This window comes from Vulpes vulpes, chromosome 15 (assembly GCF_048418805.1).
Source record: "Vulpes vulpes isolate BD-2025 chromosome 15, VulVul3, whole genome shotgun sequence".
NCBI classification, from domain to species: Eukaryota; Metazoa; Chordata; class Mammalia; order Carnivora; family Canidae; genus Vulpes; species Vulpes vulpes.
The window spans coordinates 108,309,302-108,334,750 of NC_132794.1; positions in this window are offsets into that span (position 1 = coordinate 108,309,302).

Here is a 25,449-nt window from a genome sequence, read left to right on the forward strand (position 1 = left end):
AGTGACTTTGAGGTTTAATGTGAAGAGAAAGCCTGTGGGGACAGGGTTAGAATCAGACACTGAAGTTCAGCCGCCTGTGTAATTTGGCTCAAGTGGGGGAGCTGACCCACCTGCTTCTTGACCCCTGACCTCTGGGCCAAGACTTCCAGAATGTCCTTCAGTGTGGTGGTCATGGTGGCAGCTTTTGTTTACCTTCAAGTAGGATGTTTTGAGACCCTATTGGGAAGTAGTATTGATTTGTATGGAAACTTTTCAAGTTGAAATTCTCAGTGGGGGTTTTTGCTGTTTCTAGAAATCTGAGCCAAAAGCAAGGCCTCTGCTCCCTGCCGCTTGGGTTTAATAACAAAAAACAAAGCAACCATATAAACAGACCCTTTTTATCTTCTATAGGCCTCAACGTCTTCCTTCTCGAAACATGAGTCACTGGGGCCTAGAACTTATACCATAAGCAGAAACCAGATCCCTTTAGAATCAGAAGTATCTCCAACACTAATTGGATTAAAAATCACGAAGCATACTCTCGGACCGGAGCATTCAAATCAAATTAGCCACCATCTTATTTTTTAAAAATAAAGAATTAGTGCCTTGTGTGTACATTATCATCACAAGTTAATGAGGGAGGTAGCATGACTGGAGCCTCTCACGTTACCGGAACTCAGATACCACAAAATGCTCTCTTCATTTGTTTTTCAGGCAAAACTGAGCTAGAATCTTAAAGTGCCACCACGTAATTCTCCACTGAGGTAGCATGACAGGAACTCCTTACCCTGCAAATGAGAAAGGGGAGGCCCAAATAGAAGATGACAAGCCCAAGACCTCACAGGGGTCTGGAGGCAGCATATATGCACATCCTCACCTGCAATGCTAGTGCTCTGGGTACTGTCCAGTGTTTCCCCTTAGGTGGAGGGAAGTGCGGAGGTCATGCCATGCATCACACATCCTAGGCACTGATCTGGGTCAACCAGAACTCTGTGATCACCTTGGCCTTATAATATCGTATGTTTCACCTTAGCTCCTCACAGTAACCTGCTGATAAAGGATAAAAGACACACAAAGCCACTAAGCACAGGATTTCTGCTTCCTTCTGGTCAGAATGTAGAATGAGGGCACCTGAGTGGCTCAGTTATTTAAGTGTCTGCCTTGGGCTTAGGTCATGATCCTAGGATCCTGGGATCAAGGCCCCAAGTCAGGCTCCCTGCTCAGCGGAGAGTCTACTTCTCCCTCTCCTCTGCCCTTCCCCCTGCTCATAATCTCTCTTTCTCTCTCTCAAATAAGTAAAACCTTAAAAAATATATATATAGGAGAATGAGAAAAACCTTTGCTCTTGGGGTAACAGCAGAAGAAACTGGCAAAAATAAAAATGGGATTTTCTATCAGGCTGCTTAAAAGCATTGGGATATAAGAAACTCCTGATGAACTGAATTCCAGAGAGAAGTGGACCCTTCATGGGTGAGTAGCCTGCTCCCGCAGGGAGGGAGTGGATCTTGTATGAGAAGATGGAGGAGGGTCCCCCATGGGTGGGGAGACCAAAGAGACAAGGAGAGCTCAGCTGAGTCTGACAGGACTGTGTGGCTCGCGGGAAGGTGGAATCTGGAAGTGCTCCAAACAAATCACCCCGCCAATAATACTCCGTTCCGTACTACCCCAGCTGAGGTGACAGTGAGACGAGAGCTGGAAGGCAGGCCCTGTGGTGCTTGGATTCAGAAACCTAGACAGATTTTAACCCAAAAGGAACCACCAGCCACTGGAATCCCAGCTTAACCCCTTCTTAGCTCAAATATTGGCAGCATCAGAAAGGTAGGCCTATGAAAAGACATGAAGAGCACCTTAAAATATAAATAAGTGAGTAAATATGAAAGTTAACTTATAACTTATCAAAAGTTATTTAAAGGGTGATTGTTAAAGCAAAGAAAATATAGCATTGTGCTATGGGGTTTATAATACATATAAGAAGTGAAATCTATGACATCATAGCACAAAAGATGGGGAGCAGAAATGTGAATGTGCTCTTAAAACCTTACACTTGAAGTGGTGTAACATTAATTCGGTGTATGTTATGTTATGCATGCAAATTATAGTCTTGGTGCAGTCATTTTTTAAAAAAGAACAAATAAGCTATTCTCTCTCTCTATCTCTTTGAAAAGTGAAGAGATGTGCTGCCCAGACGTGCCTTCAGCATGCAGACACTCACTCCTTTAGTTCTGCAGGAGTTGGCTACCATAGCTTCTTGCTTTTTTTTTTTTTTTTTTTTGTAGACTTACCCCTGGCCCTGGAAAGCAGCCTCACCCTAGGTTACATCCCTTTTCTGGGGGCAGCTTACATCCTAGAGGTCCAGCCCCCTGTGCCTCACTTGGGGAGAGTCTAGCTCCAGGGCTCCTGGTCGGATTGGCTAAGACCTTCATTGCAAGCAGATCACAATTTAACTTTTCCCTCCACCTGTTCCCACCTTCCCCACCCCTTGCAGGTATTGGTCCTGAGGCACCTCCCTGGACAGCATTGCACACAGTCTGTGCTGGGGAAATTGACCTATGGTGGTTGGACCCAGGAGGATGCCAAAGCTGGGTCACCTGCCAGAGGCTGCACTTAGGGTAAAGTCTTACTTTAGTGGTACACTTGTTGAAATCTTTGCTGGTTGTGAGCTAGGATGCCATACCTGGGAGGAGCGTGCCCTGATGGAATGCTCAGTTGTGTAGAATTGGGGGGAAATGTAATAGAAACACTATAGAATCAGATGGCTGCTGCTAGAAATTTTCAGTGCATCAGAGAAGGGCAACAATGGGCCAGTGGTGATTAAGCAGCAGTACAAAGCAGAGTATGAAAAGCAGAGAGTCTCTTGGGCAGTGTATGAGGAGACCTTCATCTTCTGCAACTGAAGGGCAGAGATGGCTGAGAAGCAGGCCCCGGACTGAGTTATGGGGGTAGAGGGATCCAGAGGAGCAGCGAAGTCTCCTTGCTGGCAGGTGTGCCATGCCTCAGTCAGGACCTTTTGGGGAAGGAGTGGGGAGGGGACAACTGGGTTGGCATATGAAAACATTTTAAACACCAAGTCCCCTGGAATTCTCCAGGCCTGAAAGAGTATCTTGCTTTTCTCCCTATAGACTGTCAGCCTTTACGTGAAGACAAAGATATGGTCTGCTTTGCAAGGTGACAACTCTCTGTCATACGTCCCCTGGCCCCCTGCAAATCTCCCAGCTCCCCTCCTCCAACCAGACCAATAACTAAGGCCCAGTCCCAACATAATCTGGCCAGGGTAGTGTGGTCCTGCTGGTAGAGGAAAGGGAAGATAGCCCTACAGAGTTGTGGGACCCAGCCAACGTATCCCCGCAAGAGCCATGAGTTGTGTGTAGAAGTGGATGGGGAGGGTGCAGGGCATAGGGAGATGAAATGTAAAACTGGATAGAGAAAGTGTATCGATATGGAAGCATTCTCCTTTGATATAGCATTTCACATCCTGGCAAGGGACCCAAGAGATGGAGCTGTCATGGCAGATGGTGGAGGAAGGAATCCAAAGCCTTGGAACAGTGGGCAAGCTGGAGTGGATATACCATGTAAAGCCAGAGAGCCCAACAGCTGATATGTTCCACAGGAAGGCCTAGAATAATACTGCATCTGCCAAAGCAAAAGAATGAGCTGGTGAGAGGGCATGAAGAAGCTCATTGGTAGCTCTCTCCTGAAGGTCAAGGTTGCTGGGGGAGATCCTGATACAGAACTGGGCTCCCTGGTAGCAGGGAGGGTGATAGAGGCCAGTAGCACTTAGCATTAGATGCAAGGCAATTGTGATTATCATGATGAGCACCTCTCTGTGGGGCATGTGACCCACAGAGAGCCATGGGAATGGTTAAAAGAAGTTTGCATTCTAAAGGGAAAGAGGGAGGCAGCCGACAAGGGTATTTGCACCATCTACACAGCCAAAATGAATCAAGGACGTGATTATAGGAGGCTGAAGGCAGCCCCGAAATATAGGTACCAGTCCTTGTCTACTTTCTCGCACTTGGAACAGACTCACTAGAGATGTGGCTGGTTCTCTGGTCCTTCTGCCGAGGGACCTACAGTCACTTTCTTGGCTCTCCGGACTCTGCTCACCTATTTTGAGGATGGCTGGATGTAGGTTGTTGTTGACATTGATATATGAGGCCTGGAAATCATTATTGTGCCTCCCATCAGAGGGTGAATAGAAGGCTCAGATAATAGATAAGGTCCTGGCTAAGGCCAGATTCACACTGGGTTCATTGGATCTACAGACCCACCCCACAGTTATTTGCCCAGTGTCTGAATATATAATTGGAATTGGTAATTGGCAACAACCTACTTACACCCACCACATACACACATGTTGGTTCCTTGGCCTGTGGGGTTGTGGCTATGATAGTAAGGAAGGCTAAGTGGAAGCTTCTGGAATCTCATTTCCCCTCATCCCCCACCCCCCCAACTGGCCAAGACAGTAAACTGAAACTAATGTTTTTATCTCAGGGGAAATTTTAGAGAACCAGAAAAACTGAAGAATTCAGGGGATAGGGGTCCCATCCTGTTCTCATGTAGCTCACCAGTTTGGCTCCTGCAAAACCCAGACAGATACTGGAGGATTAATGCAAACGCAACAAGCAGTAGCCCCCATTTTGGCTGTGATGCTAGATGTGGTATCTTCACTAGAGCAGATCACATGGCCTCAAGCACATGGAATGGAGCCACCGATTGGGAAGATGTGTTCTCTTCCATCCTATCAGGAAGGAGAAGCAGAAGTAGTTAGTATTCACATGAGCTAAACTATCATATATATTTATGAACCTGACCCAGTGTTATCTTAGCCCTCCCACCCTTGATCATAAAGTGTTCTACAGGGATCTGAGCTATCTGGCCGTTTTACAGAACATCATATTTGTCTGGTGCATCAATGACATCATGTTAGTCAAACTAGATAAGCAAGAATTGGATTTTGGAGGCTTTGGTCAGACACATGAACTCCTGAGAGTGGGAGATAAACCCAGAAAAGATTTAGAGATCTATCTCATCAGATCTGATTACATGATGTCATAGGAAATACTGGGGGTAGGGAAGGGGAAGAGAGATGGATTAACTGCAAAGAGGCCAGATGGAACTTTCCAGGGTGATGGAGATACTCTGTACTTTGATTGGAATGTGGATTACATAGGTTCATACATTTGTCAATACTCATCACATTGCACACTTCAGGTTTGGGATTTTGCTGGATATAAATGCTCCCATCAAAAAAGAAGAGACAAAACCAAATCATTCGTGTAGGATCTCCATGTTTGGGGGGAATTTAAGACGAACATTTTAGCACCTCTTCACTTCTCCTACCCCAACAGATACATATTTTAAGGGAATGATTAAGGAATCGGTTTGGATAGAAAACTCAAGGCTTATCCTGGGAGCCTTCCCAAAGAGAAGCACCTCTCCGAATGGGTCTCCAAGACTCAGAAAACTAAGACACCTGCTGCCCTGGCCCTGCTACAGGAAGGACTTGATTTGTAGAGTGGCTGGCACAGAGATCACAGGAGGAAGCAGGTAACTCTCTGGTTGTGTGCCCCAGGAAAAGTTCAGGAAAGGCATTCACAGACTCTAGATTCAGGGTGGCAAGGGTCACCAGGTGCAGAGAGAAGCAGGGTCACATCTTCTGGCACTAAGAGAGGGGTTAAAATCACAAGCATTGAAACCAAAGAGGATTGTAATCAAATCCCAGTTTTGCCACCTCATGACTGGGATTCTTGGCAAGCGAACTTCTTGATCTGCAAGAAGGAAAGAAACATTACTAGCTTCCTCACAGAGTTGTTTCTATAGTTTTAAGAAACAGTAAATGGCAAACCCTGAGCACAGTGCTGGGCACCCCATACATGGTCATCTTTGTGACCATTGTCTCCATGAAGAGGGTTGCGAGGCCCCACACTGGGTTCTGACAACACCATCTCAGACGGCCCAATGGGCACACTAGTTTGGCTGGTGGTTGCAGAAGCCAGTGTTACACAGTACTGGTACCATTGGTACCAGTATGGGAGGCGGGAGATGGGCACTCAACAGGAGACAAATATGAAAACGGCACATGGACTTCTGGGAAGTGTCATCCCAGGCCACAACAAATGTCAAAGATGGCAAAAGGTCTGCTTTAGTTTTGTTCAGTGCAAAGAGCTCAAGGAAAATTGAGATCAAATTCTACAGAAGTCTTCCTGGCCTTTGTTGCATCTATTTTACTTGCTCACAATGATCTTCATAATGAAACAGAAAGAATAAAATAGTGAGCGGACTCATTACCTCAAGAGGCAGAACAGGCTAAAAATATGTGTTGGCCTGGGGGGAATTGGGTTAACTTTGGGAATGATTGATTCTCCTATGCTTCAATTATGCAGAACCCGGCTTTGTAGCAACTTCCTTGTATCTGGAATGTTCTAGAAAATTTAGAAGTTCACTAAAGAGCCAGCTCAGGAGTTAAAAGAGAGTTGACTCACAAGATGCAGGAGGGACTAGGCTTTTCTCTGGCCACCTGGCCAAGCTCACCTGTTTGTGCTTTACCCAAAGCTCTGTGATCTGCTTCCCCACAGCATGGGGACTTCATAGAGGCAAGCCCAGCAATCTCAGTGAAGGGTGTGGACAGCAGAAAGCAAAGGAGGCAACAGAGAATCAGCACAGAGCTGACCTCAGAAATTAAAGGAGAGAAGCCTAGAGCCATTCCGTGGGGAGGCAACAGGCCTGTCCGTGATCCAGACAGCCTGAACTCTAGGAGGCCCTTCCTAAGCTGAGAGCCCCCAAATATTCACTGTACAGCTGACAACTCAGGCCTTTCTCTTGGGAAACGAGTGCAAATGAATTTTGGCTGTCCACCACCACTGGCTTCAAACAGATCTAGCGAGGTCTGCACGCACCTGCCTCACAAAGATAAATTTCACATTATTGCGACAAGCACAACATAATGCGTACAAAGTTCCTGTGAGAAGCTTTCATCCAGAAGCCATGCCAGCTGGTTGATGAACATTATAGCAAAAGGCCAGAAAGTGGCCTGCCCATTCTATGTGCCTCCAGTGGGGACTTAACAATCGGATGTCATCACCGCTGCGGCAGCCTGAATAATGGCCCCCAAAGATATTCAGCCCCTAATCCCTGAAACCTGGGCTTGTTACTTTTTATGGCAGAAGGGGCTTTGCTGATGTGATTGGGTTAAGGATCTTGAGATGGGGAGATTATCCTGGATTACCTGGGTGGACCCTCGATGCGAGCCCAAAGGTCCTTGTTAGACACTTATAAGGGACACATAAATCTTCGAGAGAGATTCATCTCTAGAGAAGGAAAGGATGATGTGCCGACAGGAGCAGTGAGAGGGGTCAGAACACGCTGTGCTGCTGCTGCCTTTGAAGATGCAGAGCAAGGAGCCAAGGGACACAGGTGACTGCCAGCAGCTGAAAACGGCAAAGAGATGGTTTCCTGGAACCCCCTGAAGGACCCAACCCTGCCCACACCTGGCCTTTAGCCTGGTGAGACTGACATTGGATTTTGGACTCCAGACCTGCAAGGCAACCTGCATTGTGCCGTGCTGCTAGGTGTGTGGTAATTTGTTACGGCATCAGTAGGACACGAATACCACCCCCTACTGTTTCTTTCCTGAGAAAACTCATGGGAGGGGTGGAAACATCTCCCCTTCCACTCAGACACCTAGTTGTAAGCTAGATCTGTGTCTGTTTCCAAAAATGTTGGGAGGGGCCAAGGGAGCCCAGTGCTGGTCAGATATGTGAAAAAATAATTCATGGCACATGCAGAAACTGATCCTCTAAAAGAAACAGAGGACTGAAGCCAGTGTGGCAAGATCTAGAAGATGTATAAATCAGTTGTTAAAATACAGTCACTTTGTATGGAGAATAAAGGGGCAAAAGAAAATCTCTTTGGCCTCCAGATCTCTCAGTGGCCAAATATTCTACTTCCTTGGTTGTTCTTTTTTTTTTTTTTTTTTTTTTTTGGCCTTTTTCTTTAATAGGTTGATTGAGATATAATTCACATACCATATAATTCACCTTATTAACGTGGGCTGCAGTAATCTGTAGTATATTGACAAAATTGTGTGACCATCCTCACTAATTCTAGAGCATTTTCATCACCTTAAAAAGAAAGCTTGTATCCATTAGCAGTCACTCCCCATCCCTAACCCCCTCCCTCAACCCCCAATCTTAGGCACCCACTAATCTACTTTCTGTTCTAGACATTTCATCTAAATGGAATCATAATATGTGGCCTTTGTGTCTGGCTTCCTGCACTTAACATGATGCTTTCAAGGTTCATCCGTGTTTATCAGTATCAGAACTTCATTTCCTTTTTTATGACTGAATAATATTCCATTCCATGAATATACCATGTTTGAGTTATTCATTCATTAATTGATGGACATTTGTGTTGTTTCTACTTTTTGGCTATTATAAGTAATGCTGATGTGAACAGTCACATGCAAGTTTTTGTGTGGACTTTTGTTTTCAATTCTCTTGGGTCCAAATCCAAGGGATGGAATTACTGGGTCACATGGTGATTTCATGTTTAACTTTTTGAGGAACAGTCAAACTGTTTTTACAAAGTTGCCACACCATTTTATATCCGCACCAGCAGTAGACCAGGGTTCCAGTTCCTCCCCATCCTCATGAATACCTGTTATTGTCTGGTTTTTGATATAGTCATTCAAATATGTATGATGCAGTATCTCGTTGTGGTTTTGACTTGCATTTCCCTAATGATGCATGATCTTGAACATTCTTTCATGTGCTTTTTGGTCATTTGTGTATCTTCTTTGAGGAAATATCTACTCAAATCTTTTGCCCATTTTTAAATTGGGTTGTTTGTTGTTGAGTTGCATGAGTGCTTTATATGTTCTGGATATAAATTCCTTATCAGACATATAATTTGCAAATATTTCCTCCTGTTCTAGGGGTTGTTTTTTCACTTTCTTGGTATTCTTGGAAGGACAAAGGTTTTTCATTTTGATGAAGTCCAATTTGTCTGTTTTGTTGTTGTTGCTTGTGCTTTAGGTGTCATAATTAAGAAGTCATTGCTTAACCTAAGGTCATAAAGATTTACTCATGTTTCCTTCCAAGAATTCTATAGTTTTAGCTCTTCTATTTTGGCCTGTGATCTACTTCAAGTTAATTATTATGTATGGTGTGAGGTAGGGGTCTGATTTCATTTGCTTGCACACCATTTGTTGTAAAGATGATTCTTTCCCCTTTGAATGGTCTTGGCACCCTTCTACATTTGAACTCTCAGCTTTGTTCCATTGATCTGTCTCTCCCTGTGCTGGTACCACACTGTCTTTGTCTTTGCAAGTTTGCAATAACTTTTTATTTTTATTTTCTTAAAGATTTTATTTATTTATTCATGAGAGAGAGAGAGAGAGAGAGAGTGTAAGAGACACAGCAGAGGGAGAAGCAGGCTCCATGCAGGGAGCCATGTGGGACTCGATCCCGGGACTCCAGGATCACGCCCTGAGCTGAAGCAGACACCCAACTGCTGAGCCACCCAGGTGTCCCTGTAATAACTTTCTAAATCAGGAAGTTTGAGTCCTCTAACTCTAACTCTTGAGTCCTTCAAGATTGTTCTGGGTTTCTTTGCATTTCCACATAAATCTTGGAATCAGCTTGTCAGTTTGGGGTGGGGGGGAGGGCATTTGGAGCTTTGAGAAAGATTGCATTTAGTCCATAGATCCCCTTACGCAGTTTTGTCATTTTAACAATATTGTCTTCCAATCCATGAACAAAGTTATCTTTCCAGTCATTTCAATTTTCTTTAATTCTTTTAAACCAGGGATCCCTGGGTGGCGCAGCGGTTTCGCACCTGCCTTTGGCCCAGGGCGCGATCCTGGAGACCCGGGATCGAATCCCACGTCGGGCTCCCGCTGCATGGAGCCTGCTTCTCCCTCTGCCTATGTCTCTCTCTCTCTCTCTCTCTCTCTGTGACTATCATAAATAAATAAAAAATTTTTGAAAATTCTTTTAAACCATGTTCTATAGTTTTCAGTGCAAGTCTTGTACTACTTGGCTTAAATTTATTTGTAAGCATTTTTTTTCTTTTTCAATACTGTCATCAATGGAACTGTTTTCTTAATTCATTTTCAGATCGTTCGTTACTAGTGTATAGAAGTACAGTCCATTTTGTATGTTGATCTTGTATTCTGCAACCTTGCTGAACTTATTTATTAGTTTAATAGTTTTTTCGTGGATTTCCTGGCTTTTTCTATACATAACATCATATCATCAGCAAATAAAGGTAGTTTTATGTCTTTCTTTGCAATCAGGATGCCTTGTATTTATTGCTCTTGGCTAATTTTCCTGGAAAAGACCTCCAGTCCAATGTTGAGTACAAGTGACAAGAACAAATATCTTTGCCTCATACATGATCTTAGGAGGAAAACATTCAGTCTTTCACCGTTATGTTAGCCGTGGGCTTTTTATAGATGCCCTTTATCAGGTTGTGAAAGTTCACTCTTAATCCTAGTTTTTGAGGGTTATTCAGTTTATTTCCTCTAAAAAAAAACAAAAAAACAAAATTATGCTCATCCCAGAGTTGTGTGGGCTTCTGATTTTGTTGAACATCCTGTACACTCCAGAAGGTATGGTTGCATTTGATGCTCACAATGACAACTCCAGGACAAAAACAGAAATAATTCTGTTATATTCCATGTTTTAGGAAGCACAGCATTATATAAGATACTCTGAAATGTTTCTGTCCAAAATGATTTCAGCAAAGAATAACTGCTCGAAAGGCTAATTCCTCTGCCTGACCCATTCCCCCCCTCCAAGCCCCAATTCCTCTGTCTGACCCGCTCCCCACCTGAACCTCGAAGTGCCTCTCTCTGCTTACTCTCAGCTGTCAGTTGAAAGCAACATAGTCATTCTATAATCTTTCTAAGTAAATGCTTACATCTCAAACCTACTCCTGGTTTTCTTCCAAACTCTAGTTCATCTTCCTTTCCTCCTTTCATGGGTCTTCCTCCACTATCCTCTTATTCCCATATTTTTCAATTCCAGTGGAAGACGACACCTGGTCCTTATGGAAGAGCAGAAAAAGGATCAAAAGGTCTTCACAAGGTTGTTTGAAGGGTTTGTTTGAAGCTGCAGTGAGGAACCCACTCTGTGTCCCTGCTGGACTACAGGAGTCCCCGTGGCGGTGGCTGGGAGACCACTGGACTACACAGAAGGAGGCCTCTGTCCTCAGGCCACTCCTGACAATAGGCTCCAAGTGGCACCTGAAGGGGCTGCCTCTTTGCTGGACTCCTGGAGCTTCTGGGCCACGTCAACCTCTTTGTCAGTGTCTTCTGTGCTCAGAATGTGACTGTCTCAGCCATGGCCAATGGCAGGGACCCCCAATTCACTCCTCAGCCCATCCAGACACCAGGTCAAAAACTCTGACTTATACTTCCTTGGGTTTCCTGTATCCTGATTCTTTGGATGACTAATTGTCTCCAGAAGCCTGAGTAATCCAGTCACCTTAAACCTCCAGGCTTGGATTTGTACGTGAAGCAACCAGCTTCTCCTCAGAAGCCTCTGGGAACCCCTGACTAAAGTAGGTGTGTCCCTCCTAAATCACACACCCCCTGCCCCAGAGCTCTTGGAGCACAAGGGACTAGAGATGATTCTTTGCTCAACTTAATCTCTTTATTATAGACTTTTGTTCCTGAACAGGCTCCTGCAAGTAGGACAAGCAAAGATCTCATTATGTTTAGAGTCTCCATGGAAGCCATTTTCTACAATTTTCTCTGAGCACCAATATACCCATCTCCTGATCAGAACCTCAAATCTCCTCTGAATAACAACTAATCTCCTTCTCTCTGAGCATGTGACTCAGACTAGTCAGTTAATATAATTTCAATTTCTGGTGACAGTAATTGCTTCAGGGACTGGCTCATATCCTTAGCTTGTCCAATCAGAATAAATCAGCTACTTTTTCAGAAGCTAACAGGATGAGATGTGCTCTCTTTTCCACAGCCTTTACCTGGAAGGACTTTGGGCTCTGGAGCTGCTGGCCACCATCTTGATCTGCCACATGTAGTCCAAGAATAAAGTCCATATGAAGGAAGGAAAATAGAGCTGGGGGATAAAAGATATTGTTTGACATTTTATGAGTACCTGGATCAAGTCATGCCTAAACTTAATTTATCCTTTGAATTTTTAAATCACATGAATAGATCAATCCTTTTGGCCTAAGCCAATTTGGGTTAGATTTTCCATTATTTGTATCCAAAAGATTCCTATAGGACAAAATCACCATGCCTATGGATATATGTAAGTCTCAGGACCTGTTCCCTTCCTCCTCCCTGTACCAGGCAAGCCTTCCTTCTCCATGATCTAAATTTTCCCCACCCTTTAGATGTTACCTAAAGCACCATATGATTTTTTCCTATCCTTACAAACTGTCTCCTTCTTGTGCCATAATAAGAAATATATATTTGGCCTATGCTTCCAGTTCCCAACATAGAGGTCTTAAAACCTTTGTAACCTCCTGAGGAATAGAGATACTAGGATTATCTGTTGTTCTAATATTTGGGCTTTGATCCTAGTTCCTGAAGCAGAGGTCCTAAATCCCTTTGAATTTCCTAAGTGATAGGAGCATCTTTTGTTCTAATGAAATGACTCTTGGTGGGCTCTAGTTATCTTCAGGATGGGAGCTAATCACCAGAAAGACTAAGCCATATTTTCATGCTTGAAATTCTCAGCCCTACTTGCCAGTGGGCCTCCAGGGAAAGGACAGAGGCTGGAGACTGGGTTAATAATTGATCATGCCTCCATAAAAATCCTTAAACTATGGGCTTCAGGGAGTTTCCACATTGGTGAACACATCCACATGCTGGGAGGGTGGCATACCAACTCCACAGGGACAGAAGCTTCCATGCTTGGAAACTTCCAGACCTTGCCCTGTGTACCTCTTTATCTGGTTATTCATCTGTATCTTTTATTATATCCTTCCTAATAAATGAGTAAATATGCATTCCCTAAGTTCTGAGTTACTGCAGCAAATTATCAAGCTTGAGGAAGAGGTCATGGAAACCCTGATTTCTAGCCAATCAAAAGCCCAGGTGACAACTTGGGACTTGGAACTGGCATCTGAAATGGCAGCAGTCTAGTGGGACCAAGTCCTTAATGTGCAGGGTCTGCACTGACTCTGGGTAGGTAGCACCAACATTGAATTGAAGGACACCCAGCTAGTGTCTGCAGAGTTGGAGAATTGGTCAGTGTGGGGGAAAGCCCTCATGCTTGTTGTCAGAAGTATCGTGATGTTTCTCTTCACTTCTCCAAATGGCTGTGATTATAACCTGTAACTGAATCGAACCCATCCTTCCAAGTGGTCCTTAGAGATCTCTTAGATGTCTTCTCAACCCCAAACCTCATAACCTTCTCGAAGTGTAGGAACCAGGGCTTGTCTGTCTTGGATCTGTGCCCCCCCCCCCCCCGAGATCCTTAGAATTAGTTCTGAGGAGCTATGGGCTTTACAAAAACAGGAATCACACCATTTTGTACCTGATAGTTACCATGGGAAGGGACCAGGAATGGGTAATGAGCAGGACTCCTTCATTTTAGTCCTGTATCATTATTTGAGTCTTTAATAATATGATTATTTATTTTAAAACATTTATTTTGCAAAGAAAATCCTCAGTGTGGATAGTTGAGGAGGAGGGGTGGTGAACTGGCCAGTACTTCTGCACAGCTTTTGTAACCCCCTTGAACCCACATCTTCTGTGGGAACCTCTCACTTGCTGCTTCAAGCAGAGACCCAAGCACCCATCCAGGGCCTTGAACTTGTGTGGGAATAATGGGGGGGCTGAGACTCAGGCATAGACAAACTGCTTCGTGGACATTTTTATCCCCCCAGAAAATCCCCCGCCCCAGCATCCTGGGTGCTGCCTGGACTCTTCAAATACAAGGGCAAATAAAATAAATAAAAGTAAATATTGTACTCCCAAGCAATAGAATGCCTAGCAACCAAGAACAAAGGAGGGGTGAAGGAAGAGGGTTGACTTTCTCAGGTTCTTGTGTGCAAACTGCAGTAAAAGTCTTTTTTCTGTGTGAATAATGCATTTCTGAGTGTTAAATTACAGAAGGTATAGGGGACACAAAGGCCAACAGCCACCAAGAGTTGATGCATGGAGGCCTCACCCTGGAGGAGAGATCAGGGGTCACCTTGGCCTGCCTGGCGTTGGTGGGGTGGGTAGGGGATGGGTCTCTCCAGTAGTCTGGGGACTAGGACATTGGGCTGTCACATGATGGTGGTACAATATAATCCCACACACAATTCCAAAGAAAATGCTAAGTCACAGACTAAATGTAAGAGCTCTGGTGATTCTTTCTTCTGACCATTTCAATGCTTTCTTAGAAATAATGACTATAAAGCACATTGCCTTGTTCTTATTGAATTTCTTTGATATGAAACTAATTTAACATACTCCCTGATGGTCTCAAGAGAGTCTTTTTCATTTGGTCTGTATCCTCATGTCTTAATGCCCCTTCTGCGTCAGTACCCTAGGCGCATGTGTAGATTGACTTTTGGAAATCTAGGATTATTTAGGATATACTGAAAGCAGGGGAGAGGCAAGAAAAAAGAAGCAAAAAATACCAGCGATGGTATTTTTACAGGATCCATGAGGAATCTTGCTGGCCGTTAGTTTTGCCCATGTGGGACACCCCCCCCCCCCCCCCCCCCCGCCGGATAGGCTAGGAAGAAACTGCCCCACCAAGAAAGCAGACATCTCCCTAGTGTCTACTGACTCTGGAGAGCTTCTGAAGATTTAAAGTGGGAGGTGGATAAAGGGTTGTTGTCATCGTCTGTCACCATGGCAACGCTAGCCAGGGACTTGGCATTGCTAGGATTTTTCCAGCAGATTTTGAAGACTGCTAACCCTAGGTCAGTGTGAACGGGAATGTGGATTTACAGGTATCCAAGCTGCTCCCTGGCATGGCTTCCCCAAAGAAGAAGGAAAGGGGATCTCCAGGGCCAAACCCAGTAACAAATGTGAAGTAAAGGTAGAGGCGCCACTGACAACTCACTTCACTCAATAGGCCTCCCCCTGCCATGGAGGGCGTGGGATGCATCTCACTCCTGAGAACTCATGGGTCTAAAGAAAAAAAGAGTAAAAAGCATTCGTACTTTATGACCTGCAACCCCACCTCTAGAAATTTCTTCTAGGAAAAAGCCAAAGTTTGCACAAATATTTATTTTGTTTGAGGACGTCCCTTGCAACATTATTTATAGCAAGAAAAAGGGTGGGGAGGATTACCTTCAGGTTCAACAATACAGAATTGGTTTAATAAATTATAGCTCAGCCCTACGAGGGAACACGAAGCATCCATTCAAAACATGTTGCAGAAAAATAACCAATGATGTAGCAACTGTACAGATGGCCACAAAACATTAAGTGGGGAAAAAAGAGAGATTGTAAAGTGGGTATGGTATCAACCTCTTGTTAAAAAAATGAAAAGAAGAAGGAAGGGAGGGAGGGAGCGAGAAGTTGAAATATTTTTTAGAATATACATATATTTTTCTCAGCAAGGGATTGGATTTTTGCCTTTTAAAAAAATATATTTTATTTATTTATTCATGAGAGACACGCAGAGAGAGGCAGAGACACAGGTAGAGGGAGAAGCAGGCTCCCTATGGGGAGCCCGACATGGGACTCGATCCCATGACCCCAGGATCCGAAGGCAGACGCTCAACCACTGAGCCACCCAGGTGCCCTACATTTTTGCATTTTTTCGCAAACTTCTTACAATTGATGGGCTTCCATCAATTTACAGTTTTAAAATTTTGAAGAATAATAGTAAATATAACAAAGGGGCAGAGGACAGGGAGAGGAATGATGTGAGACGGGGAGGACAAGGTGAGTGTCTCAGAAGAAACTAAGAGAAGGGAAGAGAAAAAGAAGAGAACTGAAGGACGGGGGCTGGTGGGAGCTGAAAGCCCTTTCACAAGGTTTCTGAAGGGTTAAAAACAATTCTTGTACAAGAGAAAGAGACAAAATGAAGATTGAGAAGGCCCAAGTAATTAAGAAGTCGTTGGCGTAGGCAGGTTGACCGAACAACCTCAGGCCCAGAGTGTCTTTGGAGAGTGCGGCTCGCTTTCTTTATAGGACGAACTTAGTAACCAACCTTGACTTTTCTGGTTGGGAAGGATTATAAATAATTCATCATATTGTAGAAAGAAATTTGTGTAATTTTACTGAATGATCATTAATCCGTCAGAGCCTGGCCTCAAGTTTCACGGGAGCTGATTAGCTCACAAGGGCCTGGCTGGGGGCCTCTTGCTCATTCCCAAAGTGATGACAACGTCGGAAAGCGGGAAGGTTTCACTCCAGGCAGAGAGAGTGCTCTGGGCTCCACTTAGAGGGAGAGAGAGACGACCAGTTCCTGATGACAGGTGCTGGCTAGCGATGGGGGAACCTTAAAGGCACACGTTTCTGGGGGGAGAGTCGGCCAGTGTGGGCTGTCAGCCACGTGCCACCTGGTGTCCCTGTCCCCAGTTCTGCACTACTGCTGGGGCTTTAGGGGTGGGGACACGGTGGGGTGGGGGCTGCTGGGGCACCTCCAGCAGGCCCTGCTGCCCACTCTGAGCACAGCCACGGCACAGGGGGCCTGCAGGCCTTGAGAACACGGCGCCCAGCATCCATCACACCTTCGGCCACGGGACACACTCTGTTAATTCTCAATTGTCCAGGGCTGCTTGTGTTTTCAGAATCTCCGAGTGTCTTGCTCTCTCTGACCTCAGCTCACCTGTGCTGCCTACGAGCGTTTCCCCGTGTCACGGCTGGGGAGAAGTCTGAAACAGCCTCAAGGACGGGCCTTTCCGGTCACTGGCATTCTAAGTACCCATCACACGCCTGCTCCATCCTGGTATTCCTGGAGCAAGTACTTTGTTGAGTGACCACTGTGCACCAGAGCTCGTTCTAGGCACTGAAACACAGAGCTGTGAACAAAACAGAGTTTACCTTCCAGGTAAGAAACGAGAAACTAAGTAAAATATACAGTGTGCCAGGTAGAGGAGGGCTAAGAAAAAAGTAGAAAATAGGAACAGGAAACACAAGACACTGCAGTTTAGATATGTGCCTGGGGGACGCCCCATCAGGATGGTATTTGTGTAAAGAAGTGAAGGAGATAAGGGAGTGAGCCAGGCAAGAATCCGGAGGAACAGAATTCTAAGTACAGAGACAGCAAGTGCAAAGGCCCTGGGGTGGTTTGTTCCTGGCATGATTTAGGCAGTGTTTCTCAACTTTTCTTTTCTTTTTTTTTTTTTTGGAATTATCACCCTCCTAAGGAGCCTTTTAAGATTTCAAAAAAATTGCTCCTCTAGCAAAATTTTAAAACCACAGAGAGATATGTTTATGTACTGACATGTATACACACTTTATAAGTGAAAACAGTAACATCTTTTTGCTCTCAAGAACCAGCCCCAGGGAGCATGCAGGATGTAGGCTCAGCAAGGCCAGTGGGTCTGGAGCAGAGGGAGGGAGACCGTCCGAGAGGTGACGGCAGGCCCAGCTCAGGCAGGGACTTGTCGGTCATCACCTGCACCTTTTATTCCAAGGGAGCCAGGGAGTCACTGGTGAGTTTTCACTGATGAGTGACAGGGTCTGATTTAAATTCTGTTACAACTGCGCTGGCCATTGTGGGAAAATATATGGGAACGAATGACAACAATCATGTCCTCATAAAGGTCACAGCAGAGGGGAAGGGACCTCTCGTTCTCCTTATCCCTCCCCTCCCTTCTCCCCTTCTCTCCACCCTGCCTCCTCCTCTATCTCCCTCCCTTCTTCCCTCATTCTTTCTGTAAACATTAGCTGAGCACCAGTTCGGGGCAGGGAATCAAGGCCCGCCAGGGCCCTGTGCGGAGTGGGAATAAAGGTGTACGCAGGACACTGCTGGAGCACAGAGAAAGGAGCACTTGCCCAGTGGGCAGTGGAGGACGGGGGTGGCTTCCTGGGGAACGGGCCCTCTGAAGTCAAGTCCTGAAGGAGGAATCCGGTGCAGCCAGGAGGTCTCGGGGGAGAGTGGGGAGGGGGCTGGAGCCAGAGGCCAGGTCGGGGGCAAAGGTAGGGAGTTCCAGAGTTGTGCTTTGTCAGAGAGAGCACAGGGAGGGGGGCCGGAAGGGGGCAGAGAGGCTTGACTGGATGCCAGGTGGGGCCAGATCTTAAGGGGCCATAACACACCACATTTAAGATCTTAGACTTAGCCCCATATCTGGGGAGCATGGAAGGGTTTTGAGCCATCACATCACCATATGAACACTTGAGAGCACTCTCACTGGCGACCCCATATGGAAAGTGGGTCTGGGGGAGCACAAACGGAGGCAAATGGGGGCCAGGGTCACTAAAGAGTTCAGGTGAGAGATGCAAAGGACCTGGGGTAGGACTCCCAGAACTCATGCCCTATCTTCTCTAATCACTCTCGTTATTCCTCTGACTTTCACGCCGTAAGATGGAGTTAGAAACAGCCTAGTATCTGGAAAACCCAAATCTGTTCCAATATGGATATAACCAGATAGATGATCAACACAGACCATCCCTGGTGGCCACTCCTCAGCTTTCTTCCATGGACATAATTTCCAAAACTCCCCCATACATTTTGAATAATGATAAAGCCAGTGAGAGGGAGGGCACAGAGAGGACTCTCCCAGGGACCTGGGCAGGAGGGTCAGGCCCATTTCCCCTCTGGGTCCCTGTGAAGGGCCCCTCGGCATAGGCATGCTTCTCTCTAAGAAAGGAATGTTCTCTGTAGCGCCGTTACCTCCAGCACGGGCAGTGCAGGAGCCCGGTCTGAGCACCTCCCGTCTGTCTGCCTCTCCCCTCTCCTCTTTTCCACTAACTTCCACTACACTTGGGCAGATCCGCGAGGATAAATCAAGAACAGAAAAGACAAGGACCTGCATCCAAAGCAAGGATGGACAGTCCTGGGGCCAGAGCCCATGAGCAAAATTGCTTCTGCTCATCATTTCTCATTTTTCTAGCAGCCTTGTCTTCTCCAGTTTCTCAATCCCAGGAGGAGCCAGTAGCAAGAATGTTCTAGTGTCCAAGTTTCAGCGTTGGAGGAAAACAAGGCCTGGTGACAGATCCCTCCCCAGCACCTGCTACGTTAGGGTAAGGACAAGAATGCAGAAAGTTGACCCGCTCTCCAAAGAGAATGGAGTGTAAGCTTCCAGAACCCTGGATGGCTCCTTTCAGCAAAGCTGATCATGGGGGAGAAACAGCTTTGCAGAAGCCTAGCTGCCTGGGGAGGTTTCTTAACATCTGCAACGTGAGGTCTGCCTGGATGGCTCGTGCCTGGGTCCGCCTGCGTGGTCGTCTTACCCCTACAGAGGTTGTCTCACCCACGGCAGAGAGGGTAGTTGGCTGGAGGCCACACTTGCTGTTTAAGATGGCAACCTCAGATGTTGGGGGGGGGGATGCTCAGATGTCCCCCAATCACTGTTAATGCCTGTCTCTTGCCCAATTCCTATTGCCCTCCTGGGCACTGATGCTCTATAGATGAAAAGCACACAATACTGTGGTCAAAGGGCCGGCTTTGGGGACACATCATCCTGACTCGTTTCTTGGCTCCTACCTAATACTACCGTATGCTATACTACACTACACTGGACCGTACTACACGATACGGTCTACACCACACTCTGCTGTACCGTACTGCACTATATAGTACACTATACCGTGCCGTACTACACTACACTACCCTCTACTATTCTGTACTGCCCTGCGCTATACTGCACTGCACTACACCACACACTATACTGTACTGTACCGCACCACGCTAACCCTCTACTATTCTGCGCTGTACTATACTCTACCGTACTGCCCTACACACTACGCCTACTATGCTGTACACACGACACTATATTATATTCTACTGCTAGCACAGTACACTATACTGTACTGCACTATCCAACACTACACTATACTATATTGTACTACACTACATTACACTGTGCCATACTATACTGTGCTGTACTACACTCTACACTCTACTGTACTGTACCATATTATCCTATCTCACCCTATACTGTGCTACACAACAGCATACTACACTATACTGTGGCACGCTATACTGCACCGTACTACACCATATACTATACTAGGCTCTACACTCTACTGTACTGTACCATATTATCCTATCTCACCCTATACTGTGCTACACAACAGCATACTACACTATACTGTGGCACGCTATACTGCACCGTACTATACCATATACTATACTAGGCTCTACACTCTACTGTACTGTACCATATTATCCTATCTTACACCATACTGTGCCACACTATACCACATACTATACAGTACCGTACAGTACTATAAACTCTACTATATACCACACTATGCTATACATGACACTGTACCGCACTATACACACTATACACGCTGTACCGTACTACACTATATTGTACTACACCACACCATACTGTGCCATACGACACCATAGCCTACACTGTACCGTGCTGTAGTGCACAACACTGCCCTATGCTACACCACACTACACTATATTATACTCTATCGCTAACACAGTGCCCGGCACTAAATAAGCGAGAGCAAACGGTAGTTATTACTACCTTTGTGTAACAAGCCCGCCTCACTGGTCCATCTGGCAAAGCTCCCCCATGACTGTCTCTCTGATCTCCTGGCTCCACTCAGACCTTCATCCTCCTGCACTCCCAGCGGGTCTCACACAAAGCCGTGCTGTAGCAATGACTGTAATGGGTTTTGATTGTCCGCTAGCTCCTGGACGGTAGGCACTCTATGTAGTCTTTTGTCCCCAGTGTTGATCACAGTGCCTGGCCAAGAGGGACCCTCCATGATGCTGGGAGAAAGAAGAATGTCACTCATGGGCTTCTCCAATCATGTAGGATCTTTCCGTGCCATCACAGGCCTGGGATCTCCCCACCACTGAGGACCTCCTTGCTTCTTTTGGGTAAGTCCCAAACCTGACAGGTTTTGGCACAAAGGCAGCTGTGTGAGTTAACTCTCACAGCTTACCTCTTTCCAGTTTCAGGGACTGCCCCTTCCTCCTGGTAGAGATTCCTGGCATGTGAACACGGCTATACTTATCCCTTTATACCATTTTGGGCTTATATTGACATTCCCTGGGTCATCATCATTCCAGACTCAAAGACCTGATCTGCCTCGCCTGCTAGTCCTCATGCACACCTCAGCCCCTGTTAGGTTTATGCCCCCCTGGCCCTGCTCCAGCCTGTCTGTCTTCCTGGAGGGGCAGTGAGCGGATCCACCCACTTGAGTCCAGGGGTGGGCCTTATACCTACAAGGGCTCTGCCAGGCTGATGCCACTGGATCCTCCTCCTCCTGCTTTCCTCCTCCTTCCACTCCTCCTCCTCCTCCTCCTCCTCCTCCTCCTCCTCCTCCTCCTCCACCTCCACCTCCTCGCTGCCCTCTGGAGCCCAGCCACACACAGAACCTTAGAGTCAGCCATTTCAAGTGATTTCCAAGAACCATTGTTGGAAAAAAGCCTTGCAACCATCCAACGGTGCTGATCTTATGTGAGCTAGCACAAATCCCAAATTCAACTAAGCAAACGGCGCTAATCCTATCATCGTCATCAAACCCAGCCCATGACAGGAGGCCCCTCGGAGGGTGGGAGGCCGCGTTTCTGGCTTATGTGAGGGAGGCCCCAGCGATCAGGTTGCTACAAGATCAGGTTCACGAGGGATAACGGGCAGTTGCAATTCCAGGTGCTGTTTACATACTTTGCCCCTTGTGCTTGACACAGTCCAGAAGGAGCCCCAGGTGCCTTGCTCCATGACTCTCTGGGTGAGCCACAAGTTCTGGGAGGGAAGAAAAGTCACCCTCACCCTGAAAGAAAGACAGGGCCCATGCAATGTCCAGTTTGGACACCTCTGCAGACCAGATGCCCTTCAAAGGGTTTCCTTTTCTTTTTTAAAGATTTTATTTATTTATTTGAGAGAGAGGAGTACAAATGGGTAGGGAGTGGGGGTAAGAAAGACGGACAAGCAGACTGTGCTGAGCAGGGAGCCCAATGCAGGGCTCGATCCCAGGATCCCGAGATCATGACCTGAGCCAAAGGCTTAACTGACTAAGCCACCCAGGTGCCCCATTGAAAGGGTTCCTTTCTTTCTTTCTTTTCCCCTTTCTTCCCTTCTTGTCTTTCTTTCCCTTCAATGCCACTATTACGAGGTGGAACTCCTCCCCTGTGTAGCAAAAGAAAAACAACTCTCCTGCAGTTCTCGGCCTTTTAAAAACAGAGGTATTGGTACAATCCCAAGTCTTTGAAACAAATTTCCAGTAGTTTTTCCAGGTATTGCCAGGGGATTTGGACCTGAAGAAGGAGCCCTTTAACCTGGTTCAAGGAAACAAATAGGCTTTGTCACTCCATACAGGTGTCACGCTTGCCATCAGCACTCGTTGTAGGCACCAAGGCCAGCTCCATTTCGGTACAGTGCTGTGCACACGACCTCTACCCCCCCAGCCTGAGATCTGGGACAGTCACCACATGGTCTCCGAACAATCTGTTAGGTACCACAACAGGGGCTTGCGGATTAATGCCGTCAGCCTTCGGTTTCTGGGTGTTTTCTGAAAGGGCCTCTTCTCCTGAAAGCATCAACAATGACCAAAAGGAATGAAGCAATGCATGCAAGCACTTTGCATTCGAACTTACAAAATCTTCCTGACACTGCACCTCTGTGCAATAAACCAGTGCTGTTGGTAAAACTGGGGACAAAGGGAGGGGCACCTACGATTCGTGGGCCCTGGGTATGCGCAATAAGAAAGTAGTTAAGGAAGGCGAGGAGCAGTGTAATTGGCTGGATGCAGCCAGGGCTGCGCTCCCCGAGAGCTGGCAGGTTAACAGATTGTAGCCAAAGCTGCAGCCCTCACGTTTTCTGACTTGAGAGATAATGAAGCAATAAAAGCAGCAGAGGCCGCCAGCAAGGATCCTGCCCCGTGGGGCTGGCGGTGCGAGAGCAGATGCCTGCGGGCGCCTGCTCGGGGTGCAAGCAGGGACAGTGGCCCTCCGACAGACCAGCAGCACAGAGGCCCAAATCCCCTGCCTCAGGGGCACCAGAGCTTCGGCTCCCAGGGCTGTCGCTGAGGCCATCCTCTGCCAGGCCGGCCCATATGGTCTAGCAGTTGTCGCCAGAGACACGGAGCATAAATAAACCCTGGGAGTACAGATGGGAGGCTGGCCAGGCTGGCTCCACTTCCTGATCTCATCACGGGGGGGTCCGTGTGGAAGCCCTGGGAGGCACCTGAACCATTTTCCAGGCCAACGACTTCATTTGTCAGGCGAGAAATGGCCCCTCCCCTTCCAGAGGTTAAGGGACTTGCCAAGAGTCACATAGTGAGTCAACTGTAAAGCAGGGAAGGTGGCAGCTAAGAACACAGCACGACTGCATTGCCCTTGGCTTTGGCAAGTGACCGAAGTTCTCAGTTTCCCCATCCAACCTCGAGTGTGAGGTCAGGCCCTTCCACGGAAGGGTCTTGGGACAAAGGCAAATGCCCACAAAGCCCACTGCCCGGTTCCTAGCAACTGCTTAGCACGTGTTGCAGGTTTCCTTTGCCCTCATGATCTCCAGTAGCTGGAAGTAGGTCTCTTTCACCCAGGCCAGGGGTAGCGTGTGATGGATAAAATCATCTGCCCCAGAGTCCAAATTCCGGCTTCTAGTTTTGTGACTACGGACGAGGTACTTAACTTTTCTGGGGTCTCATTGTTCTCATCTATACAGCGGGAGCGGGGACACCAATGTTCACAGGCTTGCTGCAAGGGGATGGCAGAGAGCTCGTGGCTATAAACTACAGCTGTTCCCAGCCAACCCAAAGCTCCCCCCCAACTCGGCAGTGAGGATGACTACTTTTAGATTGAAGAATGGTTAAGTTGATGCAGCAAAGGTGCTAAGTGTTTGGCTGAGGTAAAGGCTGGCAGGAACAGAGCAGCCGGCTGGTGGATGGCATGATGTGAAATAAACCATATGTTTAAAATTATGAACCCAGATGTTAGGCCTTGGCGCCTAAGGTTCACACCATTAAAGACAATCCTTTAGGTGTCTCTAATGGTCTTCCAGGCTCCAGGAAACCTGCATTAAAATGCAAATCAGTTCCCTTCAAAGGGAAACCTATTAAGTTATCCTCTTTAGCAAATTGCTGAGCTGGGTTTATTTGGGGGAGGTTGGGGTGAGGGAGACAAAGAAGAATTTGAAAGGACAGAGGCAAGAAGCATTCTCTTTCCATAGAAAGTTAGTTGTCTTCCTCTCGAGCCTCAGGGGTGCAGCATGGGCTCTGGAACAGGTGGAGTGGAGGCTCTCAGGGGGACTGGGTTCCTGGAGGAGAAAGACGAGGAGCAGGAAGGTGGGAGATTTTCACAGACTTAGAGGCATCTCCTGGCCCAAAGCACAGAGGTGTAAATTCTGTCCCTGTCCCTGCTATATGAGGTTGAGGGATGGAAGAGAGCTGGGCCGGGTGACAAGGCTCCGCCGAGTTCTAGGGGATGCACACAAAAGCAGACGGGCCCAGAAACTAACAGACGGAAGGTCTGTTTCTTATGTGTGTTGTGTCCCTTAACACTCAACACCCTGCCGTCTACATGCTGGGGTCCAGATAACGTTTATGCAGGGAACAATAGAAGCTACAAATATGAAAATGATGTATTTTGTGCATGGAAATGAGAAGAATTCATTCCTTGGCACTTATAGCATCCTGCTTTCGACAAAATCACTCAATGTCTTTGCATGAGTAGCAGAAGGAACACTTCTCTTCAAGGGGCCTAGGGTTGAATTCTTTTTTTTTTCCCTTTAAGGCCTTAATTTCAAAGTGTTTTACTGAAATTTAGAGTGTTGTGCTTTTGAGCAGAAATCACCTTATGTGTACAATATCGCCCTGTGCTTTGGAGACATTTGCCCATAAGCCTGTCCAGTTTTAAGGATTTAAAAATTTTTTTAAAATACAGGAGTCATGAAACAAGGATCAGTGTCAAAACCATCTTCATATCCAAAAAGCCTCCGTGAGCACCTCTGTTAGGTTTAAGAATTTCCTATTTCTAGTCCTGAGCTATGCCACAGGCTTAGTCTGCCCTATAGTCTCCAATCCTTTATTATTTTGATAATAAAATAATATTTGACTACCCCTTATCAAGTCCTTGTTTGTCATGTACCATTTTCATCAATTCACATGTTAATTCTCCTACACTTTACAATAACTCAGAACCATTGTTTCCCATTTTACAGATTACAGACTGAGGCTTGAATGGGTTATCAACGTATTCCACGTCACACGGGGCAAGAAACTGGCAGAGCCAGGATATGAACCCAGAGCATCTCGGTGATTTGCTGCTTCACCACTTTACCCATTTATAAGACGAAAACGTATGAAGCCCTGTCCTTAACATTGTTTTATCTCTAAAATACTCTTCTAGCAAAGGGAAAAACCACTGTTGGGAAAATACCACCATACATATAGGACCCACCAAAATACAA